We start from the raw sequence: 10,929 nt of genomic DNA on the forward strand, positions 1-10,929 counted from the left end.
ATCCTCTGTACAGCCTGGAATATCAACCACGTGATTTTCGCTCTGTGGTGACCTGAAGAGAGGAATGCTTCGAGTTCTGTTTCAGTCGGACGAGAAAGTGCGAGAGCGGGTGCGGTTGTGGATCCATCAGCTGCCCACTTGCTCTACGAAACAGGAATTGATCGTCCTGTCTCCCAGCGGGATAAACGTCTTAATGCTTGTAGTGATTACTTTTGAATGGAACCATTCCATGGTCCCGTTGTGGCGGGTGTTCAGTTTTCATTTGACTGCCAAATGTTGCCGACATAACAGACACAAGAATTAATGGTTAGTTCTAGCAGTTTAGAGATGTGACTACTCCTGCCTTTGTGGATTACATAGAGATGCTGCAGTTCGGTAGAACGACTCATTGCACAAGTTTACGTTTCCTGTTTTGTGAAATCATGTGCCAATTGTTTTTGCGGGCCTAAAGCTAAGCGGAAGTCTTCCCCGACGTGGCAACAGTCCACTATCTGATCAAAATCATCTGGACACTTCTGTGTGATGCAGAACTGACCGCTGTATGGTGCGAGGGACAGACCTCGCAGTACGAAAGAAGGTGGGGAGTATTGTGTTGTCAGTAGAAAAGCAGCAAAACCAGAATAGGTCGGTCAAGAAAGCTCAATGACTTCGTTGACTAGTCATTGGATGTCACCTGAGTGACAAATCCCTCAGGGACATTTGACTCATCAAAAGCTGCCTAAGGTGGCTGTTGGTGATGTGATTGTGAAGTGGAAACGCGAAGGAACAACCGCAACTAAACCAAGATCACCCAGACCTCATCTACTGACGGATAGGAACCGTCGAGTACTGCGGAAGGCGACTGTAAAAAGTCAGCGGAAGAGCTAGCAGCAATCCAGCTGGCACAGTGGCCGTACACAGTGAGTTAAAGCGAATAGCGTACAGTTGTCGAGTAGCTCCACGTAAGCCACACATTTGTAAGGTCAGTGCAAAGCAATGCTTGGTGTAAGAGCGACGTCACTGCACAGTGGCTGACTGGATGTGAGAGATCTGATGCTACGAATCACGCTACAACCTATGGCAATCAGATGGAGCTTCTTGGGACTAAGGAATGCCTGGAGAACGTTACCCGTCGTAATCTGTTCAAATTGTTCAAATGGTTCTGAGCACTAGAGACTTAACATCTGAGGTCATCAGTCCCCTAGCTCTTAGAACTACTTAAACCTAACCAACCTAAGGACATCACACACATCTATGCCCGAGGCAGGATTCGAACCTGCGACCGTAGCGATCGCGTAGTTCTAGACTGAAGCGCCTAGAACCGCTCGGCCATTCCGCCCGGCGCCGTAATCTATAGCGCCAGTAGTGGCGTACAACGAAGTTCGGAGGAGGTGGTATTACGGTACGGATGTGTGTTCCCCGGTTAGGGTGTAGTCCCCTTATTATGTTTAAGAAAACGCTGATAGCGGAAGGTTACGAACACATTGTGTAACGGCTGCAGTAGAGGAACAAAATGGTTCAAATGGCTCTGAGCTCTATGGGACTTAAGTTCTGAGGTCATCAGTCCCCTAGCACTAGAACTACTTAAACCTAACTAAAGACATCACACACATCCATGGCCGAGGCAGGATTCGAACCTGCGACTGTAGCGGTCGCGCAGGTCCAGACTGTAGCGCCTAGAACCGGTCGGCCACTCCGGCCGGCCGTAGAGGAACAGTTCGGAGGCTATGATTGTTTGCATGAGCATGACAATGCACCCTGCCATAAAGAAGTATTTATGAGGCGATGGTTTGTGGACAATCACATACAAGAAATGTACTGGGCTGCCCAGAGTGCTGATTGAAGGTAGCCTTCGCCCCGGACCCTAGCGTCCAACATCACTAAATTCTTTGCTTTTGGCTCTTGAGGAAGAATGGGTTGCCGTTCCTCCACAGACACACAGTTACCTCGTTGAAACTGTCCCCTGCAGAGACGACGCCGCTGTCAAGGCGAAGGATGGACTCAACATGTTAATGTTCACTAACACATGTACATTTAGTGTATTTTATGCCCACATACGCACGCAAATAGGACGTATACCTCACCGCATGCATCAGCGATGTATTACAATGTGAAAAGAAACTGCAGGCTTAAGATATGTGCTTGAAAATGAGCCACGGTTGAAACTGGCCAATTGCAAGGACAATAAAAAGAATACAGCCTACTTGGGCCATGCTTCCATTCTCAAAACACGTTGAGGCTGTGAACACCCACAAGAAAAGCCGATTGAGAGGGTCATTCAGGGCTACACTCAGCGTTTCACTGTCTTCTAGTGCGGCATTGGAATACGGTCGAGATGTCCGCAGTGGCCGCGGACCGCATGGCAGCAGGTGGAGAGCAGCAGCAGAGACGCGGGTGTCGACGACCCGCAGCGGCACGTGAGCGACGTGTCGCGCCTGCCGGAATGAAACGGGGCTGGCTGTGCCCCGTGTAAAGGGGCGACGCCCTGGCGCAGCGCCGTGCGCACGATCCCATCTCTGGCCGCCGTACCCGCTGCACTCCTCCACCTGAGGCACAGTGCGCGCATTACGCCGGAGGCGATGGCAGCTACGATTTGCAGCGCGCCCTCTGCCCTCCGCCGCATCCGGTCATCTTCTGATGTATGAGTATTCCCTACAAAAAAATTTTAAAAAATCTATAGAGCTCGCGATGTAATTCCTCTGAACATGCCGCTCTGTTCACAAATCCGAGGTCGACTGCAAATTCTCGACCTACATATAATACATTGTTTCGGACAAACTAGCGAAAAAATGCTCTTTTCATCTCAGAGTAGCATTTCCAACCAACGTCGTCAATTATCGGCTGGATGTATTCCAATCTCTTTCTCTACAGTTCTTACGTTCGACAGGTCCCTCTAGTACCGTGGAAGTCATTTCCTGATGTCTTCACAGATGTCCTAACATCCTGCCCTTTCTTCTTGTCTGTCTTTTCCATGTATTCTTTCCTCTACATTCCTGCGCAGAACCTCCTCATTCTTATCTTCTCAGTCCACCTAATTTTCAACAATCGCCTGTAGCACCACATCATAAGTGCTTCGATTCTCTTCTGTTCCCGTTTTTCAACAGCCAATGTTTCACTACCATACAATGCTGTGTTACAAACGTACATTCTCAGGAATTTCTTCTTCAAATTAAGGCCTATGTTTGATACTAGCAGATTTCTCTTGGCCAGGAATGCCCTTTTCCTCAGTTCTTGTCTGTTTTTTACGTACTCCTTGGTGCGTCCGTCATGGGTTATTTTGCTACCTAGGTAGCAAAACTCCTTGACTTTATCTGCTTCGTGATAATCAATCCTGATGTTAAGTTTCACGCTGTACTCATTTCTGCTACTTCTCATTACTTTCGTCTTTCTTAGATTTACTCTCAATCCATATGCTGTACTTATTAGACTGTTCATTCCATTCAGCAGATCACGCAAGTCTTCCATCACAGCACTTCGTTCTTGGACTTCTATTGTTATTATTCTCTCTTGGCTCCTGTATATATTGCGTATTATCCGTCTCTCCCTATAGCTTATCCCTATTTTTCTCAGAATTTCGAAGGTCTTACTCATTTTACAATGTCGAACACTTTTCCCAGATCGACAAATCCTACGAGTGTATCTTGATTTCTCTTTTGTCGTGCTTCCATTGTCAACGTCAACGTCAGAACTGCCTCTCTGGTGACTTTGCCTTTCCTAAAGTCAAACTGATCGTCATCTAAAACATGCTCAGCTTTCTTTTCTATTCTTCTGTATACTATTCTTCTCAGAGATTGCATGTATGAGGTGTTAAGCTGATTGTGCGATAGTTCTCACACTTGTCAGTTCTTGCAGTCTTCGGAATTGTGTGGATGGTATTTTTCCGAAAGACAGATGGTATACCGCCATATCCATATATCCTACACACCAACTGAATAGTCGTTTTGTTGCCACTTCCCCCAATGATTTTAGAAATTCTGACATAATGTTATCTATTCTTTCTGCCTTATTTCTTCTTAGGCCTTCCAAAGCTCTTTTAAATTCCGGTTCTAATACTGGATCCCCTATCTCTTCTAAATCGACTCTTTTTCCTTTTTCTATCATATCAGACAAGTGTCTCCCCTCATAGAGGCCTTCACTGTACTGTTTCAACCTATCTGCTCTCTGCTCTGCATTTAACAATGGAATTCCCACTGAACTTTTAGTGTTATCACCTTTGCTTTTAATTTTACTAGAGATTGTTTTGCTTTTATTTATCCTGAGTCAATACTTCTGACTATCATTTCCTTTTCGACCTTTTCACATTTTTTCATGCAGCCATTTCACCTTTGATTCCCTGCACGTCTTATTTGTTTCATTCCTAAGCGACTTGTATTTTTGTATTCCTTAAATTCCCTGAACAGTTTTGTACTTCCTTCTTTCGTCGACTAGCTGAAGTATATTTGTTTTACCCACAGTTTCTTCGCTGTTATCTTCTTTATACCCACCTTTTTCTTTCCAGCTTTTGTGATTACCCTTTTTAGAGGTGTCCATTACTCTTCAATGAAACTGGGTACCGACTACGCCTTATAATGTCTATAGCCTTAGAGAACTTCAAGTGAAACTCTTCATTCCTTAATACTTCCGTGTCCCACTTCTTTGCATACTGGTTCTTCCTGACTAGTCTCTTAAACTTCAGCCTACTCTCCATCACTATTAAATGGTAATCTGAGTCCATACTTCTGCTGGGTACACCTTACAATCCAGTATCTGATTTCGGAGTTCACGCCTCACCAAAATGTATTCTAACTGAAATTCTCCCTTATCTTCCAGTCTTTCCCAAGTATTCCTCCTCCTCTTCTTGAACAGAGTATTCACTAATAATAGCCGATATTTGTTGGAGAGCTCAATTAGTCTTTCACTTCTCTCATTCCAAATACCGAGCCCATATTCTCCCATATTCTTTTTTTTCTACTCTTTCCCTTACAACCGCATCCCAGTTCCCCATGACTATTAGATTTTCATCTCCCTTTACGTACTGAATTTCCCATTCAGTATCCTCATGTGCTTACTCTATCACATCAGCTTGCGATGTCGTCATGTATACCTGATCTATCGTTGTCGGTGTTGGTTTGCTATCGATTCTGATGAGAACAAACCTACCACTGAATTGTTCACAGTAACTCACTCTCTGCCCTACCTTCCTATTCATAATGAATCCTGTGGTGTCACCGCCAGACACCACACTTGTTAGGTGGTAGCTTAAATCGGCCGCGGTCCATTTAGTACATGTCGGACCCGCGTGTCGCCACTGAGTAATCGCAGACCTAGCGCCACCACCAAGGCAGGTCTCGTGATACGAGAGAGCACTCGCCCCAGTTGTACGAGAACCTAGCTACCGCCCAGTTGTACGAGAACCTAGCTACCGACCAGATGTACGAAGCCTTTCTCTCTCATTAGCCGAGAGACAGAATAGCCATCAGCTAAGTTAATGGCTACGAACTAGCAAGGCGCCATTAGCCATACAGTGATTGTACTTAAAGTCTCCTGTGTATCGTCAAGATCGATGTACCACAATGATATTAAAGATAAGTATTAATACAGCTACGTACTTTTCTTAATAACATTAATTACGTAGCCTGTTCCAGTACTTCACGCCCGTCTGCGTTAGTCTAGCGTGCATTTTCAGCCATCTCAACTTCACGGTGTCGGCCCAGCTACCGACACAACAAATCCTACTTCCATTATACCATTTTCTGCTGCTGTTGATATTACCCTATACTCATCTAATCAGAAATCCTTGTCTTCTTTACATTTCACTTCACTGACCCCCAATATATCTAGACAGTATCAGCATGTTCCTTTTCAAATTTTTTAGCTTCCCTACCACCTTCAAACTTTTGATATTCCACGCCCCGACTCGTGGAACGCTATCCTTTCGTTGATTATTCAATCTTTTTTTCTTGGTCATCTCCCACTTGGAAGTCTCCTCCTGAAGATCTGAATGAGGGAATAGTCCAGAATCTTTTTCCACTGGGGATGTCATCATGCAGGTTTTTCAGTTACAGGCTGTACTTCGGATTCACATTACTGCAGTGGTTTCCATTGCCTTCTGCTTCCAATGCCATTTATAATTGCTGATTCTCCCACCTTTAGGGACAGTTTGCCACAAGGGCAAGAGTGTGTCCTGAACCTCTCTCTGCTCCTCCGCCCTCTTTGACGTTGGAAGAATTAGGGTTACTTCTTATGCCGGAAGTCTTCGACCGCCAATGCTGATGATTTGTATTCAAAATTGAAGCGGTGGTGGGGTTAAAACCTGGAACCGAGGACGTTTCGATTAGTAATGAAAGACGCTACCCTAGACCACAAGAGAACAAAAATGCGAATATGCTCCTGTTTAAAAGAGTCTGAATTAAAAGTGAGGTACCAGCTACCTCATTCTATCATCCTCAGCACCTTTTTTTCCAAAATTACGGCGTAGGAATATATTCCTGCTCTTCTGACATGCAACTCACCTCTCCCCCACAAGTTCCTCTAACTTTAACTCGCTCATACCCCCTAGTCCATCGCTGTAAATTGCTCGTTCCCATCCACTCCCACTTGCCCATTCTCATTCACTCATTCAGACCAAATCATTACTTCTTTGAGTCACTCTCTCACTGCCTCCCGTGTCACAGCTGCAGTCTCCTCCGTTCCGCTCTACTACTATGTTCTCCTCTAACTGTCACCGTCTCCCTCTTGGTCTCTCTTAGTGCTATTGTCTTATTCATTCGTTCCCACGGCTCCTTTCTCATTGTGAACATTTATCTCTTCCTCGTTGCCTTTGTCATAGACTCTAGCTCTCATAATCATTAGCTCTCACTCACATACACTTTCACCTTTTCTGTATTCCTCTCCCAGAGACCCTGTCTCCTTCACTCTTTTCCTAACATTGTTCTGTCACTGTCAACTACGTTCCATTGCCGTTATGTCCCACTCTTTCCCTCACACTGCCATTGTCTCCTTCACTCTGACAACCACTGTCTACGATCGTTCAGTATTTCTTATTCTTCTGTCTCTCCCCCACTGTCACTGTCTCCTTCTCTCTCAATATAAAAAGGCGCTTGCCAAAGTATCAACTGGTTTTTGTTCTGGGCTGTAGAAGTCGTGATGGTGGAGCCGTACTTCTAGAGGTCAGGACGGCATGCATTTCTCCAGCCTGGGCGCCGTTGCAACAAGACGGTGAAACCAACTGGATGTCCAGCATCCAGTCATAAATGACACAGACACGTTTATTCCAAGTGAAACGTACAACCATCACAGTGTTGCCAAGCGGTTAGAGTCAGGAATCGGGCCGGGATAGCGTTGAATGTTCTGATCTCAGCGAGCAGTCTCGGAGGCACGGGTGGCCCTGGTGTGAGCAGCCATAGCAGTGCGACCCCATCAGCAGAGTGGCGGCGAGGAACTGCCATGTCAGGGCATCAGTCTGGCGGCATGCAGCTGAGCCGGCCGTCGACAGGACGCGCACACTTGCTGTTGTTGGACGCGTTTCAGTGCGAGGCGCGAAGGTGCGCATAGTCGAACTTGGGACTCCAGTAATGATGGAATCATCAGTGTGAAGACAGCCAAGGAGTGTGTGCCAAGGAGTGTGCATAGGGTGATGAGCAGCAACAGCGGTCGCCAGACAGAGCGTTGAGTAGCAGAAGTCTGTTCACACAGGGTGATGATGCCTCTGCAGCTAGGCGACCTGGCATGAACTGCGTACCCTCAAGTAGGCACTCTGAATGGAGGTCGGCCAGCATGTGGCTCTTAGGCTGGAAGGCACCATGTAAGCAGCAGTTGGACAGGCGTAGCTGGTCGACCCACAGCTAGTAGTGTAGAGAAGAGACAGCTTGATGATCCATTTCCCCTAGTAGTTCCCCCTGTTTCTGAAACAGCATTCCTTTTCTTCCCGCAAGTCACATCAGAACCGAGGCGCGACGTGTAATTGATGGCCAGTCGTGACATCACCACCTCAGTGTCGCAATCTTTCTGCTGTGTGAGCGGTATACCAAACAGGGCTGTGCCATGACAGTGTAGCAGCTTCGAGTTTCAGGAGGACTGGGTGGTGACTTCTGGATTATCAACAAAGCACATACTGGTTCATCTCCCTGCGGTTTCTTGCGACACCATACTGTGACGCATTTCTGCTAAGTCTGCCATGGGACACGTCCAATAGGCTAAGCGAAGCCTTGCGCTATAGGGCGATATTTCAGATCACATCCGCAACTGACAAGTCGTCCTGAATCTCAGTTATTCATAGACCTCACGCTTATACTTACTGCAGCCCCATTCTTTGGAAGCGTAGATCTTCCTGCGACCAGGGAATTTAAATTTGACAGAGGACTCAGTCACAGCAGCCCTTTGACTGTCACTTCCCCTCAAACTCATTACTGGCTGTCCAATTCTTACTTTATACATCAGTACCCTGAGGTTTCCTAAAAGCACTACACTTTCCAGTAAGGAGACTATGAATAATGTGGAAAGGATGAAGCCACTTTTGAATTTGAAATGGGTCTTTAGCATAGTTTTTGACCTTGAACTTATTTGCAAAGTTCCTACCAGCTTCAACTGCTTCTCAGGACAGTTGTTCATTTCCACAAGCAGTCTGAAGTCTTCAGCCCTTCCTTTTTCTTTCCCATGTCAGATATTCTGATTTTTAGATCAGGAACATCTTTTCAGACGTTTGGCTTTGGATACGGATTGTTATGAACAATAGCATTTCGATCGTCACCGATCATCTTGATCACCGACAGTCATGCGTCCCCACAGATGAGAAATAACGATAATGAAATTGTGGACAAACAAGTGGGGTTGTGATCCAGCATACTTTCTCCTGTAAGACCAGTGCCTTACCATTGTGCCACATCACGCTAACACTGAGCCAGGGAGCAACAATGAAATCGGCCCTATTACACAGAAATTGCCAATGGTGTGTATGCATTAAATAAAACACTATAGCTAAAGGACACTGCCTAAAAAAAAAGTGCGACACCCATAAAATATGGTCAGATGTCAATGCAACTTAGTACACATATACACCATCGGCAGGTGCGCTATGTGTATTGGCTGAAAATGACTTACAAATTCGTGGCGTCGGAAATGCTGGAATTCTATATGGTGTTGCCCCACCCTCAGCCTTGGTGACAGCTTCTACTCTCGCAGGTATACGTTCAGCCAGGTGCTGGAATGTTTCTTGGGGAATGGCAGCCCATTCCTGCACTGAGGAGAGGTATCGATGTCGGTCGGTGAGGCCTGGCACGAAGTCGGCATTCCAAAACATCCCGAAGGTGTTCTATAGGATTCAGGTCAGTAGTCTGTGTAGGCCAGTCCATTAGAGGCATGTTATTCTCGTGTAACCACTCCGCCACAGGCAGTGTATTATGAACAGGTGCTCGATCGTGTTGAGAGATGCAATCGCCATCCCTGAACTGCCCTTCAACAGGGGGAAGCAAAAAGGTGCTTAAAACATCAATGTAGGCCTGTGCTGTGATAGTGACACGCAAAACAACAAGGAGTGCAGCCCCATCCGTGAAAAACGTGACCACACTATAACACCACCGCCTCCGAATTTTACTCTTGTCGCAACACACGCTAGCAAATGACGTTCACCGGGAATTCACCATACCCACACCCTGCCATCGGATCGCCACATTGTGTACCGCGATTCGTCACTCCACACAGCGTTTTTCCACTGTTCAATCGTCTAACATTTAGGCTCCTTATACTAAACGAGGCGTCGTTTGGCATTTACCGGCGTGATCTTTGGTATATGAGCAGCTGCTCGAGCATGAAATCCAAGTTTCCTCACCTTCCTCCTAAATGTCATAGTACTTGCAGTGGATCCTGATGCAGTACGGAATTCCTGTGTGATGGTCTGGATAGATATGTGCCTATTACAGATTACGACTCTCTTCAACTGTCGGCGGCGATGGTCTAGCGGTTCTAGGCGCTCAGTCCGGAACCGCGAGACTTCTACGGTCGCAGGTTCGTATCCTACCTCGGGCATGGATGTGTGTGATGTCCTTAGGTTAGTTAGATTTAAGTAGTTCTAAGTTCTAGGGGACTGATGACCACAGATGTTAAGTCCTATAGTGCTCAGAGCCATTTGAACCATTTTTTGAACTGTCGGCGGTATCTGTCAATCAACAGACGAGGTCGGCCTGTATCCTTTGTTCTTTACGTGTCCCCTAGGTCCACTGTTTTCGATGTGATAGTGAATTGGTCTCTGAGTAATGGCGCAGGATGAGACAGAATGTTGCAGCGACACTGGCCCTACCTAGGGATGTATAGGAATGTAGAAATCTCGCTTACAGACGTATGACACAAGTGACACCCAATCACTTGACCACGATCGAAGTCCGTGAGTTCCTCGGAGCGCCCCATTCATCTCTCTCGCGACGTCTAATGACTACTGAGGTCGCTGATATGGAGTACCTGGTATTAGGTGGCAGAACAATGCACCTAATATGAAAAACTTATTTTCTGGGGGTTGTCCAGATACTTTTGATCATATAGTGTATGTAAGTGATCAGAGTTTTAATTCTCTGTGACAGGTAGGATGGCCACCAGAGGGCAGTAGTTCTGTTTGTGTTTAGTATTCTTACCAGGACTGGTAGGATATATAAGGGGCATGAACAGGAGTCAAACTTTCATCAGTCTGGAGGACACGGAGATGACGCGAAGTTGTGTGGCACAGATATATCAGCACCTCACAGAGCTTGAAAGGGCTGTCATTGTTAGTCTCCATTTGGCCAGATAGTTGAGTCGTCCAATATGCGGATTTGTAGAGCATTAGAATGCGACACTGGCCCCTACGTTGGACTGCAAGAAAAAATAAGGGCAGGTATACTCGTCGTCAAAATTTCAGAAGATCGCCGTACTGTGAACCAAGCACTTCGTGACACCTGCACCTGCCAACCGAAAACAAATAACGGAGTCGCTGCAACATTCTGT

The 10,929-nt window shown here is 46.3% G+C and overlaps 1 pseudogene; it reads right to left on the minus strand.

The window, feature by feature from the left end:
* Positions 1-8,153: 8,153 nt before the first annotated feature.
* Positions 8,154-8,842, minus strand: LOC126476481 (60S ribosomal protein L10-like; annotated as a pseudogene).
* Between the last annotated feature and the right edge of the window lie 2,087 nt (positions 8,843-10,929).

This window comes from Schistocerca serialis, chromosome 1 (assembly GCF_023864345.2).
Source record: "Schistocerca serialis cubense isolate TAMUIC-IGC-003099 chromosome 1, iqSchSeri2.2, whole genome shotgun sequence".
Classification (NCBI taxonomy): Eukaryota; Metazoa; Arthropoda; class Insecta; order Orthoptera; family Acrididae; genus Schistocerca; species Schistocerca serialis.